The sequence below is a fragment of the Trichechus manatus genome, unplaced genomic scaffold (assembly GCF_000243295.1).
Source record: "Trichechus manatus latirostris isolate Lorelei unplaced genomic scaffold, TriManLat1.0 scaffold00245, whole genome shotgun sequence".
In the NCBI taxonomy this organism is placed as follows: Eukaryota; Metazoa; Chordata; class Mammalia; order Sirenia; family Trichechidae; genus Trichechus; species Trichechus manatus.
In genome coordinates, this window is record NW_004444181.1 from 105,100 (window position 1) to 126,519 (window position 21,420).

Genomic DNA, 21,420 nt, shown 5'->3' on the forward strand with positions numbered 1-21,420 from the left:
CCGACTCTCCGGATTTCAGCCCAGGGGAAGCCAGTGTCTCTCCTGGTCTCACAAAACCCTAAAGACAGAGCCCCCACACCACCAGAAAAAGAAAGAAAAAAAAAAAAAAAAAGAGAGATCCCCGAGCTTCGACTCTTTCGTGCTTTCCAGGCGTTTGTCCAGGAAAGACTTATTAGTGACCATGGAGGTTGGGGGAAAGATGCGTGGGTGTAAGAAGGCTAAACCCAAGAGGTTTGCGCAGCATGGAGCGCCCCGTGTTTCCAGTTTCTTGTTACAGTGGTGGGATTTGGCTTGTTTCTGCGCTGGCTCCAGCTTGGGGAGGGGACAGTAGAGTGCCCCCTCCCTCCATCCTGCGCTAAAAGGATGGGGAGAACGGTGGCGGGGTGGCCGTCCCCTGGCCTCTCGTTCACCGCCCCGCCCCCTTCCTCTCTGGAACAGGCTCTGTGTCCTCTTCTCTCCAGCACGCGGCGCTGCGCACGCTTTTATCCCCCGAGCCGCGTCGCTTCGTGCGCCGACAGCAGGTTGCAGCCAGTCGGCTGGAATTGAGTAGCATTCATTGAATCTGCGGATTTCATGACGTCTCCCTGCGTGGCCCATCACTTTGCTCCCAGCAGGGGATTTTTTTTTTTTTTTTTCCAGCCGCTTTTGCCTTTTCCCCCTTCTTTTCACCGGTCTCCCTCCCGCGTCCCTCCCAAACGCACACCCCTCCGCCCTTCCTTCGGCCCGGCGCCCAGCCCTCCTCTCCGCTGTCGGCGAGAGGGAGCCCGTTCGCGGACGGCCGCACCTGGCCGGAGAGGCTGGACGGGCGGAGGGGTGGGATCAGCGGGGACCGGGAAGCTGGAGCAAGAGCTGGATGAACCGCGCGGAGATTGGAGTCTCCGGACAGCTTCCCGGGGCTGATGTGAAATTTGACCACCTGATCCTAGTTTTTCTTTTCTTTTTTCTTTTTCTCTTTTTAAATTTCCTCCCCTCGCCATCCATCGTGTAGTGAATAATTATTAAATCTTGCTCCGTTCCAAGCAAGGAGATCATGATTGAGTGAAACCACCCTGCCCACAGCAAGGTAAGCGGTGCGCCGAGTTGCTCGAAGGCGAGAAGCTGGCATAAATCTGGGCCAGACGTTCGGTGCCCTCGAGTCCCCACCGCCCCCTCCCCAGTCTCCGCCGTGGCTGCAGGCATCTCCACTCCGACGAGAAGCGTGATGCCCAAGTCAACCGAAAGGCGAGGGAGAAGCCGGTTACATAACAGAAGGGAAATCTGTTTCATACGGTTTTCATTAGCAACTGAAAACTCGCAAGGGGGGCCGGGAGAGGAGGGGTCTGCATGCCCTGGGCGCGGAGAAACCCAGTTATTGCAGACATCTTTTTGACATTCCCCGGCAAAGATGGAATTAGCTGATTAACTGGCAGGGGCGACTTGAGGTGTAATCATTTACAGTTGGGAAAAGCCCATTGTCTTGGTCGAAAGCTGTATCTTTGTTCTGCTTTGCATAGAGAGAAGAGAGAGAGAGAGAGAGAATAAATAGATGAGACGGAAAAAAAGTGAGGTGGGGAGAAACAGGCAGAGAATGGAAAACAGAGAATAACTCCTGACGGTTCTTTATCAATAAAACCGGCGATGTAATGAGATGACTAAAATCAGTGACTGGAAGATCTCCTACAAGTAAACTGAATTATTTTGTAACTCGTGGGCGGGGGGGGGGGGACTCAGCTAAAATCAGATGTTTCTAGCATTTAGGGGGTTGGGTGAATCCAGTGATTTGGCTCCCTCCTGGGCGCATTTTCATTTGCATCAAGACATTCAGCTGAGATTAGTTTTTAACAGAAATAACATTAGTATTCCCCAAACCCAATAAAATTGTTGGTCAATCCACAGGTATATACCTCTTGTGCCCAACTCAATATGGAGAAACTCTGAGGGAGGGGGCATATTTTCATAGAAACAGCAACAGAAATGGGGTGAGGTTAGTGGAGAAACAAAATACCAGAAATTTCCAAAGAATCCCGCCTCCACCCCCAAAAAAGGAAGGGGCGGGAAAAAAAAAACAAAAACAAAAAACACCCTCCAGCATTTAGGAGTTTGATATTCAATATTTGCCTAGAGTGTTCCCTGGCTGATTTGTCCAAAGTCTGACGGTCCGGGAACCCCAAGGTTCAGGGTGCAATGCCACTCCCTGCTGTCACGGTTCCCTGCCAGCCCTTCTTCTGCTGAAGAACAGAGAAGGGGGAGGCTTAGTAGCAAGCTCAGGAACTGCTTAGCAAGATAGAGGGGCTTGCTGCAGTCAGGGCTAAGCTAACTAAGCTTCGCCCATTTTGCCTGGAGAAAGAGAAAGAGCTCGAGTCTCCATGGCGACCCAGGTGGGCGGGGAGAAGGCAGCTCCAATTACAGAGAAAACGTTGGACAAAACTTTCCCAGCTCCAGGCAAAGAAATAAGCCAGCCGCGTGCCCTGTGGAGGGTTCCAGGGCATTGGCTATGCCCAAGTGCCTGTCGGCGTCCCGCGAGGGGGATCCTAAAGCTGGCTGGCCCCCGGGTACCCCCTCAAACCTCCCAAAAGTTGTCCGAGGCCGCTGAGATGTTTCGCGGAGCAGGTTCCTGGTTCAGCACCAAGGCTAGAGCACAGGCGCCGCGGTTCTCACCTCTCGGGTCTGCAGCGTTAGAGAGCAGTATTAGCCCCTTTAGTTGCAGGAAGTTGATCACTTTATATAAAGAAATGACTCATTTGCCCGTAAAGAATCTGGATATCTGATTATCCACGGAATTACGTGATGCAGGGGAGCTTACAAATGATCCATTTCATGCGTGGCAGGGCATCAGAGCAGCTCTTTAGAATTAAAAATAAGGAAACAGCAAAAGACCCTAGCTAAACGGGAATGGAGCAGGGAGCTTGTCCTCAGGGGAGAAAAAGAGCGCGCGCTCATATGCACACGCTCACGCCGGGTCAGCCCCAGAAGAGAGTGGGCTGCTTTCACGTGAGCCCCTTTAGCTTACAAAAGCATCTCTTCCTTTCTCATTCGGTATCTTCCCTTTAACTTTTTGCTGGGCGCAGATGGCGGAAAGGCTCTGTGGGGGCACCCCGTTCTGCGAGAGACCAGCCAACCATGTTCTGTCTGGGGGACCTGAGATCCAGAAGGCGGAGAAATAGTTTGCTCCTTAGTCCAAACCTAAGCAGAGGGGACGATCTGGGAAAGGGGAGAGGGTGTGTTAGCAGAATAAGAGTCAGCGACGGTGTCGACTCCTCCAGCCCGTGTGTGAGCTAGGTGGATACATTCCAAGATTGCAGCCTTAGGAGGCTGAGAGGAGTCGCTTCGGTTAACACAAACAGGGAAGAAACTGCAGGAGGGGAGGCTTTACCATAATTCAAGTTCCATTTCAACAGTCATATCGGGAAAGCAGGTAAGTCCATCTAGCCATGCTGCCTTCACCTTACATGAATCTGGTCTCTGCCCTGCTCTCGTCGTTATCTTTGGTAGTGGGTTTTGTTTGTTTGTTTGTTTGTTTTTTGCTGTTTTCTTTTTTTACCTTCTCTGTCCTGATGCTGATGAGGACGGATAGTACAGGAAGGTGGCAGTCACATTTCAGGTAGAAAGGCTTAAAGAGGCATCCAGGTGTTGCCAGGTACAGTTGGAACTGCAGAGCTCTGGCAAGGTTTGGCAACTGGTTGGAAACTCTAGTTAAAAAAAAAAAAAGCCTCTATGATTTCCCTGGCTATGTGTTCCTTTTGAGGATGCACCTGTGCCTATGGTCCTCGGGCTGTTTCTAATTTGTTATTTATAAAGGTAAATGTGTTTTATCCTGTTTTTCCTTACTGGATTTTCCCACTGTGAGCATGTTACTGTTTTCTAAAGATAATGCATGAAAAGGACTCAGGATTTGGTCAAAGCAATGTGTTTATACCTTCCAGCCATTTGCTATAATTGCTAATGAAGGCAGAAGCAATTTATTCCAGACCTGGGCAAAGGGATGAGATATTACACAGTTTCTTACATTTCAGCTCCTGAAGGGGGTTGACAAGTTTATTTGTGATTTAATTTATAAGCGTTACCATCTAAAGTAGAGAGAAGTGATGCATAGAGTTTTGTTAAGACTTAAACTAAGCAAATGTACCCTGGTTTTGCTCCGTCTGATATTATCAGCAAAAGGAAGTAGAGCTTAGTTAAGAAGATAAAGCCATACACAAATATAGATTATTAGATAAACAAAAGAATGTATTTGTGAGTCTAAAGTTCAATTTCTCTCACGAATTAAGCAAAAGAGCAGTGTAAATGATCCAGGTATAGGAAATTGCTCAATTAATAATCTTTAGTTCTGGAAGATTCTGTGATCATGCATTCACTGCTAACTTATCAAAACATGATTTGATTTCTTCCGGAGTAGCTAATTGCTGAGCAAAGTGAGCAAATGTCTTTGCTGAATAAAGTAGCATTACTTCCTTATGCCAGTCAATAGCATACTCCAAAATGGTTGGTTTATCCATTTCAGGTAAGGTTTGTGAAGAAGAAGCAGCTTCATAAATTGTCATCCCTGTGTGCTTGGTGTCATTTTGTGATTTGAAAAAAATCATTTGATACCTCACTTTGGTATTTCCTGAACATTCAGTAGATAGGGTATTCACTTGTATGACCCAAGTTTTTATTTAATACGTAGGACTTGCATAGGTTTGTTTCATTTGACAATATAAAAACGCTTCAATTCACTCTTGTATTCTCCCCTAACCTCTCACAAATCCTCTCTACAGTGTAGGATAAAAACAATAAGACATGAGAGTAACCGCTTACTATGCAGTGGAAAAAAATCATTGGAGATTACATATACGTAAATACACCGTTGTGGGAGCTTAACGCCATTCACTGATTTTTACAGGTAGAAAATGTGGCTCTGCCCAAGGGTCCAATGGAAATCATGTGAATCTTCATGAAAGCAAAATAAACTCTCTTTACCAAAATGGACAGGCAGGCAAGGCAAAGCACATCTCTTTCTCATTAACTCTTCTTTACTCAAATAAAATGTAAGTAATATACAGTAGAGATTAATAAAGGATATTGGTCAGAGAAAGGCAGAGGAGTGGGTAGGGAGGAAGCCAACGAAAAAAGGCAGTTATTTATTTTTACCAGCTGTAAAGTGATGATATTTATCAAAGCAACATTTTTTTTTAATTCATTATAACAGAACTTGAAGGTCAGTGGAATTTAGATGTTTGAATTCAATGAATTTAGATTTAGAGCTTATTGAGATACTATTTATAGCCTCTTTCCTTCATCTTCAATGATTGTAATTTAAATACCAAAAGAAAATTGATTCACTCCGGGTTTTTACAAAATTATTAAATTTAGTATTATAAATAAAAGGGGAATTGGTAGGTAACTTTAAAAATCATCAAAACACTTATATTGAATTACAGCTTTCTTTTTAATTGCAGTTAAAGTGTTTGGGAACATAGAAAAATAAAATGCAGTCATTTGGGATAAAAGTGTACTTTAAAATTTCTGTTACAGAAGTAATTAGCATCCCATAGAAAGAAGAGATCATCATAATTGTCATTTAGTGCTCTTATGGTATTATGACTGTCTTCTGACACAGTACTAGAATATACATATCAAACCAAACCTGTTGCCATAGAGTCGATTCTGACTCGTGGTGACCCCATCTGTGATAGAATAGAACTGCTTCATGGGATTTTCTTGTCTATAATCTTTGTGGAAGCAGATCATCAGGACTTTCTTCCATGGCAACCCAGGATGGGTTCAAACTTCCAACATTGGGTTAGCAGTTGAGCACAAACCATTTGCAACCACCTGGGGACCTAGACTATACATATACTTGCTATCTTTTTAATTGTATTAATTAATAATAAAATTATTTCTCTCTAATAAAGGACAGCATCATCTTAAAATGACATTAAGTATCCTTTCCAGACTGTAGCTTTGATCTACCATGCCTGCTAATAAATTACATAGATTCGTTTGTTTATTTATTACTGAATTGCATAGTTAATTAAACAAATCTTCGGAAGATGATTTTGCTCAGTGCACAATGTTCAAATGGCCAGCTAAATCTCCATTTTGTCCAGAATGCAGTAAGACCATCAATCAACTTCCCTAATTTGAATGTGTGAAGTTAACCCCAAATTTTAACCCAATGGCTATTTAATTCATGTCTGTACAGATGCATCCAGGTCAGACTAAACCCAGTAATCTCCATCTCACATGTCACGGGTCCTCTCTATGGCTAAGCTTAGGACTAGGACCATGCAGTGCTGGTGGTTCTTTAGTGAATAGAGTTTCACTGACATTCACCACAAGTGATGTCTGCAGTCACAGAGATGTGGTTTCTGGTATGGAAAATTTACAAAATGAACCAGCAAGTGAATCTGTGAGTAGAAAATCCATGTTCTTGCCATCGAGTGTTTTGTGGGACTAAATCTAATGTATTACATGCAGTGTGAGAGGCAAATCAATAATTAAGTTTAAATCCTGGTGCTGCAGCAGGTTCCTCTTAAAATAACAGGCATCCACTCTTTTCCTACCCAGGAGGATAATTGATTTAAAAAAAAAAATTTACTATCAAGTTGATTCTGACTCATGGCGACCCCGCTTGTGTCCGTAGAGCTGTGCCCCATAGGGTTTCAATGTCTGGTTGATTTTTTGGAAGTAGATCACCAGACCTTTCTTCCAAGGTGTCCCTGGGTACATGCAAACTTCCAACCTTTCAGTTAGCAGCCAAGCGCATTAACCATTTGCACCACCCAGGGACTCCTTGATTTGTTTAATGCTGCTTTAAATCTCCCGCATATCATCCAACAGTAATTTGTGTGACTTTGACAATGTGCTTGGGAGGTAGTATTGCTCAGTGATTTGACAGGCTCTGGTGTCTGATTGGAGCCCTGGTAGCACAGTACGTAAGAGCTTAGCTGCTAACCAAAAGATTGGCAGTTCGAATCCACCAGCCTCTCCTTGGAAGCCCTATGGGGCAGTTACTCTGTCCAATACGGTTGCTCTGGGTCAAAATTTGATTCAATGGCAACAGGTTTGGTTTTTTTATTTTGGTGTTTGACTCGCTGCATTTGAATCCAAGCTCTAGCTGGATCAGTCAGTCAGCTTTGGCTAGGTTTTGTGCCGTAACATCAACTCCAACATTTCAGTGGCTTACAAACCAAAGGTTTATTTCTCCCTCAAAGTACATGCCCTTCGTTGGCCAGCCATGGGCTCTGCCCTAAGTGTGTTCTTCATTCTGGGATCGAGGCTGAAGGACCAGTCCTATCTGGGACATTCCATTCCTGTGTCAGAGGGAAAGGAGACATGTCAAGTTAAGCAATGGCTCTTAAAACTCCTGCTCAGACGTGGCATATTCCATCGACCAAACAAATCATATACCACACCAGTGCTAGTGGTCAATGGGATAGAAATGTTCATTTCTCCCACAGTGAGGCACTGTAAGTCCTATAGCAGCAGATAGGGACATATACTCTTTTTGCAGAGAAGCAAGTGAATAATTGGAAATAATTATACATAATTCACCACACTAACTGTGTAACCTTGATCAATTTTATGCCTTGGTTTACCATCTATAAAATGAAAATAATGATAACATCTACCCCAGAGATGTTATAAGGATTAATATGATCATGTCAAGTCCTTAGCACAATGTCCAGCACAAAGCAGGCACTCTGTAAATAGTAGATGCTGCTGTTCATTTTGTTACAATGTGGCTTGAAGTTTAGTCCTCAATGAGGCTATGTGTACTGTACTGATGAGCTAGCTGCTGCAACAAAAAACTTGCTAAATCTCAGTGGCTTGACAAGATAGGAGATGATTTCTCATTCCCATAAATCTAATTGGCTTCTGCCATGCAAGGAACCAGGCTGCTGGATACTTTGCCATCTTTAACACATGGCTTCCAAGATCCCCTGAGTGTTGATATCCAGCTGGCAGACAGGGGAAGAGGGAGAATAGATGCTTATGTAGAAGACTTTATAGAGCCAGGCCTAGAAGTAATGCATGTCACTTCTGTTCATATTCTGTGGCCATACCTAATGGCAAAAGTAGCTGAAATCACGGTTTAACTCTGTGCCTTGAAGGAAGGAAAATTGGTAAGCTGAACACACTGGAGTCCTTGGCAAATATTCCCAATGTTAAACATGCCTATTTGATTGTTTTAATATGAATGTCTGGCGTCATAGAAATATAGTTTTCTGTGGATCAAGAATGGGATAAATCAGTTACCATTGAGTCAACTCTGACTCATGTTGACCCCATGTGTGTTAGAGTAGAACTGTGCTCCATAAGGTTTTCAATGGTTGATTTTTTCAGAAATAGATTACCAGACCTTTCTTCCAAGGTGCCTCTGGGTAAGCTTAAACCTCCAACCTTTCAGTTATCAGTGAGCTCCAAAAATAGGACAGAGAAGAGCAAATGATTTGCCCCAGTGGTGAACAGATCCCTGGTATAGATGGTATTTTGTTGAGCCCTTGAATCATTCTTCAGGGGTGTATTTTTTTAATCAATTAATTGGGATATTTTGACTCTTGGAATGAGTGTAGACGATGCTTTCAAAAGAGATGCAAATCCATGTAGTTACACTTCTAGTAGCTGAACCATTAAAGCGGATGCAAAGAAGAAGAGACAACTTCACAAGCCATGCTCAGGAGTAACTTTCTAATCCCAACAATTACAGCCTACATGGTGTCTAAGAACGCTGAAGAATTAGATGCTGTCTTCCAATATCTAGTACTTGCTGTTGACTAGCAATTTGCATTTTGTTTTGAATCACATGAACGTCTATAGGTTACACACATGCTGTAAATTTTGGTTGACTTAATCTAACAATAGCCAGTGTTCTCCTGAAAATAGACCAAGTAATTTGTAAGGAGTCTTTGAGAACTCCTGCCTGCCTCAAGGAGAGCAGGTACCCTTGGAAACTAAGATCCATACCTTTTCACAAAAAGCAAGAGACTAGCTTGAATGATGAGCCCACAACCCAGAAAAGAGGAACATCGGGGGAAATATATCAGAAGGCTATGAGAGAAAGGGAGAGCCAAAAGAAATATGATGGGATCCATAATGCCTCCAGCTCGCTTCCGTAACTCTTCTTATCTGAGTGGCAAAGCCAAGGTCCATTCACACGGGCCCAAAGTTTGTTGTTGTTGTTCATTGTCGTCAAGTCGGCTCCCAACTCATGGTGACCCCATACACAATGGAACAAAACTCTGTCCAGGCCAGCACCACCCCCATGATAAGTTGTGGATCAGATCATTTTGATCCATAGGATTTACACTAGTTGATTTTCAGAAGTAGATCGCCAGGCCCTTTCTTTCTGGTCCGTCTTAGTCTAGAAGCTCTACTGAAACCTGTTCAACATCACAACAATATGCAAACCTCCCTTAACAGACAGGTAGTATCAGCGCATGAGCTGCATTGGTCAAAATGAAACCTGGGTCTCCTGCCTGGATGGTGAGAGTTCTACCAGTGAACAGCCCAAATTTACTAACCTAAATAGTGAACGTCACTAATACATGCTAATTCTTCCATGACACACTTATACTGGACTAGAGAACTCTTGACAGCTTGAAATATCTTGTATTTCCAATGTAAATAGTGTCTCATAGTGGAATTTCTGTTTAATGAAGACAGTGCTTTTGCAGAGTTTATTTCACTGCCAGCTCATATCATTTCAATCTACAATCACCTACCCTCAAAAAAGGGACATAACTCAGTCACGTACAAAAGGAAATAGTCCAAACTATGTAATATCGATGAAGGGATTGGGGGTGCTTCCCTTAGAGAATATTCAGGGGAATACTCAGTTGTTTCCAGGTATGTTGATAATACTTGAAGATGAAGGAGGGATTAGAATCGTTCTGCTGGACTCCAAGAAATAAAACCAGCATCTAACGGTAGAAGCTACAAAGTGACTTACGTATTTTGGTTCAATATAAGAAATTATTGTAGTCAGAGCTGAGCAAAAGTAAAGCAAAGGTAAAGATCTATCCTCTCCATTTGCACAGTTCTGAATTCCCCATCACCGGAAGGCACAAAGAAGCTGAAAAAGTTAAGAAGTGGGCTTGGAGTGCGTGTGTTTTAGAGTGGCTGCCAACACAGGCAGCTTCTAACCCCCGTGAGGGCAGTGACAATCTTCCGTTTCAGGCAGCAAATCAAACTGGATGTCAGCACTCTGTGGGGCCTCGTTTTATTACTTGGGGAACACTTTGGTTTCCCAGGGCTGCCATACCAAACAAGATACCACCAAGTGAGCGGCTTGAAAACACAGAAATTTATTGTCTCATAGTTCTGGGGACAGAAGTCCAAATTCAGGGCATAGGCGGGTTTTGTCTTTATTTCTGTCAGCTCTAGGGAAATCTCTTTCCTTGCCTATTCCAGCTTCTGGTGGCCCGGGGCATTTCTTGGCATTCCTTGTTTGGTTAAAGATGCATCTGCTTCCGTTGTCACATGGTATTTATCTTCCTCTTTTGTGACTGTTTCCATGTCTGTTCCCTCTGTTTATAAGACATCGCTAAGAAGGGGTTAGGACTAGGGCTCACTCTGTGCCAGTATAACTCGACTGATAATATCTCCCAAGAAAGACCCTATTTCCGAACAAGGTCACACTTACAGGTACAGGGATGAGAATTTCAACATATCTTTCAGGGGGACATGATTCAATCCATAAGGGGGAACCAATATTTTCCTCTAAAAGAAATGAACCATATTTTACCAAAATGGCATCTGATCCAGACACAAAGGTCTTGTCAATGAGACAGGCCTGAAACACAGGTCTATAGAGTTCACTACCTGTCTTAGTTTCCTAGTGCTGCTGTAACACAAATACCACAGGGTGGGGGGGGCTTTAAAGAACAGAAATTTATTTTTTCACAGTTCAGGAGGCTAAAAGCCCAAATCAAGGTCTGAACAGCGTCAATTCCTTCCTTATCATTAGCCCCAGCATTCCTTGTGTTTTTGGCTTGTGGGTGATCCTCACATGTGTCTGTCTTCTCTTGTGTGTGCATATCTCTGTGTCTAATCTGCTCTTTTTATAACTTAAAGTGATTAGATTTAGAACCCACCGTACTTGGGTATGATTTACTTAACAACAAAGAAAACCCTATTTCCAAACACGATTACAATCCACAGGTGTAGGGGTAGGATTCCAACACATATTTTGGGGGACACAATTCAATCCATAACACCAACCAAGGAAAGGACTTCCCTTCTGCTTTATGTTGTGAACACAACTCTTCTTTCACTCAGTAGATTAAAAACCTGTTGCCGTCAAGCCAATTCCGACTCATAGCAACCCTACAGGACAGAGTAGAACTGCTGCATAGGGTTTCCAAGGAGCAGTTGGTGGATTCGAACTGCTGATATTTTGGTTAGCAGCCAAGCTTTTAACCACTGTGCCCCCAAGCTCCTAGATAGGAAAGAAAATATTGCTTTGGAGGCTTCCCACAGGATTCTGAACATTCCTATTTGTAAATGGCCTCATGTTCCTTTCAGAGTTGAGATCCCAGGTCACCTCACACAGAATACATTAGTCCTGTTGCCATCCCCCAGGTGCAAAATATGGTGCTAATAAGGTATAATTCCTACTCACAAGGAATCCAGTTGCAATAATGGCAAAGAAGGAAGAGATCCCCTCCATTTCAGCTGAATCCTGAAGTCTCACCAATGAATACCCTAAATGTATACTCACCCTTTTGAATTGTCACCAGCCCTCCTGGGGTGGCCAGGCCCACAGCAGTCATGCATATGAAGGAGGAGGCACAAAGAAGAAGACAAATGAAACACCTGTTACAGTTATGTTCTCATAAAAGGGACTCCTTCACCAGGAAGGAGACTGAATTAGGTGGCTCCCATTCTTATCAGTGGCTGAGGACTGTCGGGCCCCCAGCCAACCCTTCTAATGTCTCCTGGACTGTCCACAGGTAAACGTGGGTAGAAACAGGAGTCAGAGTGAACAGGAAAGTCAATTTAGGGCAGAGATTCTCAAAGTATGTCCCCAACAGGCAGCAACAGCACCACCTGGGAACTTCTTACAATGCAAATTCTTGAGCTCCACCCCAGACCCACTGAAGCAGAAACTCTGAGGAAGAGAGCCAGCCATGTGACTATTAACAAGCCCTCCAGGAATTGTGATGCACGCTGGCATTCCAGAGCTACTGACTTAGGTCTTCCTCAAGACTGCTGAGAGATGGAACTCTGAGACACGCAGCCTCTCCTGCAGCTTCTTCCCACAGCAAAGACTTCCAGATGCACTCATTCTGGAGCCATGCAGCTGCACAGCTGGAGATGAAATGCCTGCCCAAGTCTGCGGCTTCTACTGCATGGGCAGATCTAACCTGAAGTCAATATCTAGGAGGAAAAAACAAAACAAAACAAAAAATACCTTTTGGTCCAACAGATAAAATATACACTATCATACAAAGCTGCAAGAGGCTTTTGTGTTGCTCTCATTGTATAAATAAACTGCTTAGTCTTTCGGAATTGCAGCTAATCCATCCAGAAGTTTTCTTGTTCTTTTTTTAAAAATTAATAGTCTCATCTATTATCCTTTAAATAAAAGACACTATCGGTGACTAAGAATGGTGTACTCTTGAGAAAAGCATATTAAAGAAATTGAACAGAGGGCTTATCATGGCAAACCTTCACCTAGTCAAGTGAGGAATGATTGGAATTATGTAACCCTCACTTTTACTTAACACATCTGTCGACCATCTTAGTATTTCCAGAAATTGACATTTAATAGATATGTCCTGTATCATCATAGCTTCTTGGGTCAGTCAACATATCTTTAATGAATGTCTACTCTGTCCTCAAGACAGAGGGAGAAACAGGAAAAAAAAAAAAAAGGTCCAGATTCCAGCTCTCAAAGGCTGGAATTTAAGAACATAACAGTTTCTATGAAACAATAATGTGTAACACAAAAAATATATAACATTAAACGAAAGAGTGTTCTTCTAGACTTTAAGTAAGGAAGGTGAACATTAATAAGGGTGGGTGCAAACAGTTTGGGCTTGACTGCTAACTTGAAGATTAGCAGTTCAAACCCACCCAGCAGCATCTTGGAAAAAAGGCCTGGAAATATGTTTCCACTAAGATTACAACCAAGAAAACCCTGTTGCAGCTCTACTCTGTAACACATGGGGTCACCATGAGTCAGAATTGACAACAATGGGTTTGGTTTGGCTTTGGTAAGTAGAAAACATGGGAGGGTGTCTTAGTCATCTAGTGCTGTTGTAACAGAAATACCACAAGTGGTTGGCTTTAACAAAAAGAAATTTATTTTTTCACAGTCTAGTAGGCTACAAGTCCAAATTCAGGGTATCAGCTCCAGGGGAAGGCTTTCTCTTCTCTATCGGCTCTGGAAGAAGGTCCTTGTCATCACTCTTCCCTTGGTCTGGGGGCTTCTCTGCACAGGAACCTCAGGTCCAAAGGACTCACTCTGTTCCCAGCACTGCTTTCTTGGTGGTATGAGGTTCCCATGTCTCTCTGCTCACTTGTCTGTTTTATATCTCAAAAGAGATTGGCTTAAGACACTATCTAATCTTGTAGACCTCATCAGTGCAACTGCCGCTAATCCATCTTATTACATCATACTGATAGAGTTTACAACACATAAAGAAATAACATCAGATTACAAACTGGTACACAATCATACAATACCAGAATCATGACCTAGTCAGGTTGACAGATATTTTTGGGAGACACAATTCAATCCATGACAGAGAATAAAGAGAAAAGGGAGGGCTTTCCAAACTAGGAGCCTACCTGTGTCCATTCAGAGAGCATTGGCAAAGAAGATTGGTCGGGCAGGAGCATGGATTACTATGCCATAGAGAAAACAGAGAGACAGGCTTTGGCATGGCACTGGACATTGTAGATCTTTGAGAGGTAACTGCTTTGACTGGGGGAGAGAGGAAGGATCCACAAGGGATTTCAACCTGCTAGCTATGGGCAGGGCAGACTTGAGAGGAAATGCTGGGTTCAAGAGACAGCTAGGAGACTGATCAGAAGGGAGGAAGACCTAAGAGTGCTAAAACTAGCCATGGAAAGATGACCCAGCTTTAGCGCCATCAGTGTTGTGCTGGAAGCAGGAGATCACTCATGAGCCGGGAGAGTAGGCTGACGATGGACTCAGCCCAAAGAAAGCTCTAACACCGCAGCCCATAAACAAGAGGGATTGCACATGGCCATGATCCAGGTGCAGAGTGTTGAGGTTATTTCAGTGAATAAATAATGCGGTTGGGAAGAAGGCCGAGTGAGCCGCCTCAGCAGCAAGTTAGAGCCCAGACTGGAGCTGAGGTTTGTTGTCACCTTCTCAGGCAAGCAATTGGCTGGTAGCATTGAAAAGCATGTCTTTAAGGATTTAGCCTTCCTGAGGCACTGTGGGAGCCCTGGTGTTGCACTGATTAAGAGCTTGGCTGCTAACCAAAAGGTCAGCAGTTCAAACCCACCAGTCAGTCCTTGGAAACCCTATGGGGCAGTTCTACTCTGCCCTATAGGGTTGGTAAGAGTCAGAATCGACTTGACAGCAATGAGCTTGGTTTGGTTTGAGGCACTGTGGGGGGAACAAGTATGTATTGTGAATGGAGAGTTTTTTAATCCTGAAGATGACGAGACCATTTTATTTTGTGAACTGGAACAAAGAGAAGAAAGCAACTCATTTCTCATTTGCAAAAACAATGATGCTTTAGGTTCATGGGATATATTATATGCCAGACGGTTATCGTCTACATCATCTAAAATCAACCAGGTGTCATCAAGTCAATTCCAACTCATGGTGACCCCATGTGTGTCAAAGTAGCACTATGCTCCAAAGGGTTTTCAATGGCTGACTTTGCACAAGTAGATCACCAAGCCTTTCTTCCAACACACCTCTGACTGAATTTTAATTTCCAATCTTTTGGGTTAGCAGCTGAGTGTGTTAACCATCTGCACCACCCCCATCATCTGTGTCTGTACAAACTGGAGGATTACAAGAAACTGGAGGGTCATGTATGTCAAACTACAACCATTTTCTATACCCAGGAAGAAAACTCACTTATGACTTCACGCAAGTCACTAGGGATTTAGCCTGGCTCCAAAGCAGTATGAGTGGAGACCCCACAGAAACATGGAGTCCAAGGTGAGTCCCCTTAGTACCTGTCACTAAACCAAGGCTCTCAATGAGTTAGGAGCATAGAGAAAATATAAAATGGGCTTTAAGTCAAGCCCACATTTGTGTGGGGACACCTCCATGGCATGGCCCACTTCAGTATGATATGAGGGTCTGGGTCAGATCTCGAATTGAAAAATAAGTGAAGAATTGAGTTGATCATTCAGGTAATTTATAAAGACCCCAAAATAAAGACGCAAATGGCTTATTTGACCTGCATCATTGGGATGACATTCTTGCTTCTCTAATTCTGTTGTGCACATAAGTGGAGTTTATTTTAAATTGCACTGCTGGATCTTTCATGAAACTTGGCTGCCATGGGGAGCACAGAGAGGATATGTTGGGCACTGGGTTAATAATGGAGCCCTGGTGGCGCAGTGGTTAAGAGCTATGGCTGCTAACCAAAAGGTCAGTAGTTCCAATCCACCAACCGCTCCTTGGAAACCCTATGGGGCCGTTCTACTCTGTCCTATAGGGTCACTATGAGTTAGAATCGACTCAAAGGCAACAGGTTTGGTTTTTTTTGGTTTGGGTTAATAATGGCTAATAGGTGGGGTTCCAGGAGTAGAAAGTAAATCTTGTGTTAAAATCCATAGGTATAAATAATCACCAAAACAATACCATAGTCATTCATAGTAGTCCATCCACAGAGGTGTATACAGCCTGGATTTTAGAGCAATTGATTGAGAAGATGACATTGTGGTTATAATGACACACATAACTAGTTTGGGACAGGATAATTTAATTAAGACCCACTAGTTATTTTCAAATAAACTCCCCCATTTTTTCACTTAATTAATAAAAAAAATCTAAATAAAAAATTGTTAGACTATACTAGACCTTTCTTTGGTTGCCCCCAACAAATCCAAAGTTGTGGTTGTTGTTGTAGTTGTTGTTATCAGTTGCTGTCGAGTGGGCTCTGACTCATGACAACCTTATGTATAATGCAATGAAATGTTGCTCTGCCTACACCATCTTCATAACCACTGGTATGTTTGAGTCTATTGTTGTGGCTATGTTGTCTCATTCTTGCAAAAGAAGTCTCAGGAGGTTGTTAGCACTCAGGAGAGAGCCCTGTATGTATTTTTAAAAAAAAAAAAAAAAGAAAAAGAAGTTGTAATCCTCATTCAACTGCTTGAGCTTTGGCAATGTGCAAGTATTGTTCTAATTTACTCCTTCCCTCATGTAAGGAATTTGGACCCAAGGTACTTCTTTCCTTGTTAAATTTCCAGATGAGCTGTTTGACATTGCTAGAATGAGACAACACTTGATAGGTGGAGGGCAGAAAACAGAGCACTCACCCTGGGTACCCATCCCAGCTTCTTAGGAAGTTTCAGGCATTGGTGTCTTGGTTGAGTCATTTGTATGTCATATTCTAGCCATAAAAAGTAAGAGTAGGGATCAATTTCTCTGCCTCCATAACACACCCTGAGAGTCCATAAAGTCATCAGTTACATGAGGAAAGACCACAGAGAAATCCCACTGAGTTGACAGAGAAAGGAAAAGAAAATTGAGGAAGGTCTTGATGTCCCCAAGTATATAAGGAGGAATCTTCAGACAGTGTGTGTTGGGGAGCAGCGTGTGGCGGTTGTTTCTAACAGGGAGATCAAGAATACAGGTTTGAGATATACACAGAAAGACCTTCTTGAAATCAGAGTTTCTGGCACCCTGGAATCATCTAAAATGAAAGAAAGGGTAGTTTGTTTGATGTCATTACAGAGAAGACAAAAGGATAAACTAGGTGGCTTCTTGAGGTAGATGTCCAGTTCACTAAATGTAAGATGTCAATTAAAGTCTATCTGAAAGTGTCATCAGAATCCAAAGGCACGTTCTCCCTCTCACAGTGGGCAGAGTTCCATGGGACTTCTATGGAGGCTACCTGTGGGCTGATGCTTTCTTGCCGTCTTTACCTTTTTGCCAGGCTCCCACCTCCTTGTCAACAAGGGCTTGACTTGGATGTCATTGCACACCCTCTGTGTCCCTCACAAGAGTTTCCATGTAGGAGCCACGTGGTAAATGGTGCTTGAATATTACTCCTTTAATGCCTAGAGTGTTCTGATTCCAATTAACATTTTTAAGTAGCTTTCTTTAGGAAATGAATACATCAGACTCTATTATTCCATGTAATCTAATTGTAGCCATCTTTAAAAGTTCAGTGAGGACCCACTGACCAAGAACTACCAGTACCAGTTGCGGTCAAGTCAGTTCCTACTCATGGTGACCCCATGAGTGTCAGAGTAGAAATGCGCCCTGTAACGTTTTCAGTGTCTGATTTTTAGGAAGTAGATCACTAGGCATTTCTTCCGAAGAGCCTCTGATGGACTAAAACCGCCAACTTTCAGTTAGCAGCAAAGTGAGTTAAACTTCTGCATCACCCAACACTCCAAACAAGAACTAAAACTCCCAAATTCTGTATGTGGAGGTCAGAAAGAGCTTTTTTCCTTCTCTTAGTAACTTTTACTAGTTAAAACATCTATTTTGGATGTCACCCGAAACACAGTATTTGAATGATGGAGGAAGAGGCATAAATTCATGTTTCAGATGGGACAAAGTAGGTAACATTCACTTTTCTGAATCATGTAAAAATTGGGACACAGTCCAAGTCATTGGTTTCTGACATTTCTAGGGGGATATTGTCCTTTAGGATTCCTCTAGAGATCTTCAGAAGCCAAGCCCTGATGCTGTTAGCCATAACCACATTAACTTTCAATAAGACTGAGAGATTGGAGTTAACTTTGAGTCATGCAGCTTTGCAAAAATGAGCTTTGACAGACACCTGGCTCTGTTGGATGAGCTGCTTAACTTCCTTCTATATCAGGTTTTCCAGCTATACAATAGAGATCGTTCAGAAAAAAAAAAGAAATAAAACAAAACCATAAATTCGCCAGCTATTTTTCATGCCCTCTGCTTCTAAGTGGATATAGAAAATTATAATAAGCAATTTAAGGATTTTATTGTTCTATTAAATGCCAAGCTTATACAAGACTTCAAGAAGTAGGTGTGCTGCTGACAGCTACAGTAGTAAGACGTTAAAGGAGAAATAAGTTTAAGGGTAGAAAGTTGAGCCAGATATATTGCCCACGTCATCAAAGACCGAACTGTGTTCAGCATAGCTCACTCACTAACATAGGGAAGTGAACTCATGTTTTAGAAAGATTTTACCAACAAAATTTGAAATCCTAGGAATTCTAGGTTGAAATTCTGTTTAACCCTAGAATGAATAGATAATCCCAGTGTTCGATTATACCAAAACTCTCCATTCCTGAAGCACTCTCAGTCATCAAAGTTATATGACAAAGCCTAAGTCAATACTGAATCTTGTGAATACAAATGAGTTTCAAAAATGGAAATAGGCATATAGAGTCCATGGATGGTGCAGATGGTTAATATGCTCATCTACTAACCAGAGGTGCCTGAGAAGAAAGGCCTGGTGATCTACTTCCAAAAAAATCAGCCATTGAAAACCCTATGGAGCACAGTTTCTGACACACATGGGGTCGCAATGAGTGCTTGTTATACAGGTGTATGTGTATGGAGGAGGGGCTGTCTACATTTATACCTATACATCCATATAGTTACATATGTGGTTTCAATACAAGTGGCACTTTTCAGATCCACCCTAGTAAAACATCTACCAATGGAAATTTAGAGAATTTGAATTTTGAGTTTGACTTTACTTGTGGAAACCAGTCTATTATTTCTCTAAATAACACCTTTAATGTAACTTCCTGATTCTAACTCTGCAATTGCTATCACATTCCTATAAAGCAAGGAATGTTTATTACTCATTTAGACATGTAAACATACTCTAACGTTAATGAAACCTGTGTTCATGCAGTTTGATCAAAGAAATAAAATATAGTCAATTTATTTTACCTGGGGTCGCTATGAGTCAGAATCGAGTCAATGGCAATGAGTTTGGTTTTGGTTTATTTATTACTTATTTGTTGCTCAAGTAAGCTTGTAGAATGCAGAAAATGTGAAAATGTAAGGTAGAGAAATGTGAAAATTCAAAGAAGCACCTCCTCCTCAAAAAATAGGAAAGCAGGTAGGCAGGCAGAAAGGAGGGAGGGAGGCAGGGAGGGAGGGAAGAAGGAAGGAAGGAAGAAAGAGGGGACGGAAGGAGGGAGGGAGGGAGGAAGGATGAACAGGGAGAGGTGGAGGGAGGAGAGAAGAAGGAAGGAAGGTGGAGGGACAGAGAGAAGAAGGGAGGAAAAAAGAGAAGAAAATAACGCATACCATAAATGTGTGGAGTTATTTATGATTTTTAGCAAAATTGGACTATCATATACACTATTCTCGTACCTGCTTTTCTTACATGATAATACGTCATTAGCTTCTTTCCAAGTCAGTAACCAATCACTAGAAAAGGACATCATGTTTGGTAAAGTAGAGGCTCAGCAAAAACAAGGGGAACCCTCTATGAGATGGATTGACACAATAGCTGTAACAACGGACTCCAGCATCCTAACGGTTGAGAGGATGGCACAGGACCAGGCAATGTTTTGCTCTGTTAGACACAAGGTCACCATGAGTTGGAGCCAACCCAAAGGCAACTACCAACGCCTACCATGGTTAGATTGTATATTTCTCTGATGTCATCTCCTTCGACTGTGCGCCTCATTCCCTGCGATCTAGCCACCTTGCTGATGGCCCCCTTTGTTGTTGTTAGGTGCTGTTGAATAGGTTCTGACTCATAGTGGCCCTCTGTACAATGAACAAAACACTGCCCAGTCCTGCACCATCCTCACAATCTTTGCTGTGTTCGAGCTCATTATTGCAACCGCTATGTCAGTCCATCTTGTTGAGGGTCTTCCTGTTTTTCAATGACCCTCTACTTTGCTGGTCCTCAGACGTGGTAGGTACCGCTGCTTCAAGGCCTGTTAACATGCTGCTTCTGCTGCCTGGAACGGTCTTCCTCCAGAGTTCCTTTTCTTCCACCATATCTTTACAGAAATCCCGCTTTGACAGAGAGGTCTTCCATTACCATTCTCTTTAAATCTGTGATCCCACAGGTTCCTCCACCCCTTGTATCATATCCTCCTTCCCCCTTTTCCTTTCTTCCATTGTGCCAGATAAATTAGAGGTTGATTGTGTTTATTTTCTGTCTTCTCTAATAGAAGCCAAACTCCCTAAGCGTGGAGTTTTGTCTGTTTTGTTCACTGGTGTATCCTTAACATCTCAATCATTGCCCAGCACATAGTGGCTGTTGAATATTTGTTGAATAAATACAGAATATCATCGTGACAGCTGCATTGTAAGTGTAAAACATACTTACTCTGTATTATATCCTTTATTTTGGATAGTTGGGTTGTTTTCCTTTTTTGTTAATGTAAACAATGCTATTATAAGCATCTTGCACACACTGCATCTTTGTACACACCATATCAGATTGCCTTTTTAGTATAAAACCAAAACCAAAACCAAACTTGTTGCCATCGAGTCAATTCCGACTCATAGTGACCCTATAGGACATAGTAGAACTGCTCCACAGGGTTTCCAAGGCAGTAATCTTTACAGAATCAGACTGCCACATCTTTCTCCCGTGGAGCAGCTGGTGGGTTCGAACTGCCGACCTTTTCGTTAACAGCCAAGCACTTAACCACAGTGCTACCGTAGGTCAGCTTTTTAGTATAACTCCTGATAAATGTAATTGCTTGGTAAAAGGGTAGGCACTTCTCAAAGGCTCTTATTGCATTTCTTCAAATTGGCCTCCAGAAATACTGTACCTGATTATATTCTACCAGACCTCAACAAAAGGGCACTCCCTAATTCATCCATGAGGGCAGTGGCGGTTCAGTGGTAGAATTCTCACCTTCCATGCAGGAGACCCTGGTTCAATTCCTGGCCAGTGCACCTCATGCACAGCCACTACTCGTCTGTTAGTGGAGGTTTGAGGGTTGCTATGATGCTGAACAGGTTTCAGCAGAGCATCCAGACTAAGATGGACTAAGAAGAAAGGCCTGATAATCCACTTCTGAAAATCAGCCAGTGAAAACCCTATGAATCACAATAGTCCAGTCCACAACTGATTATGGGAATGGTGTAGGATTTGACAGCATTTCGTTTCTTCCATTGTGCATGGAGTCACCATAAGTTGGAACCGCAAACAACAACAACAATCCATTGAGCCCTTGGGTGCTTAACCTATCTAATTGGATATGAGGGCATTCAAATAAACTGGACCAGACCCTTCACAGCTTCCAGAGCCTGTGCCCGCTTGAGCCACTGAGCCACACAGAGCTGGCCGATGATAAAGTAGGAACTAATATCAG

At 42.8% G+C, this 21,420-nt stretch overlaps 1 protein-coding gene across 1 annotated transcript in view; it reads left to right on the forward strand.

The window, feature by feature from the left end:
• Nucleotides 1–498: 498 nt before the first annotated feature.
• Nucleotides 499–21,420, forward strand: part of KCNJ6 (potassium inwardly rectifying channel subfamily J member 6) — a 384,976-nt gene continuing 364,054 nt past the window's right edge. Inside the window, exon 1 of the mRNA XM_004389437.3 lies at nucleotides 499–1,063. The gene's annotated coding sequence lies outside the window, so the exon portion shown is untranslated. The remainder of the gene's footprint in view (nucleotides 1,064–21,420) is intronic.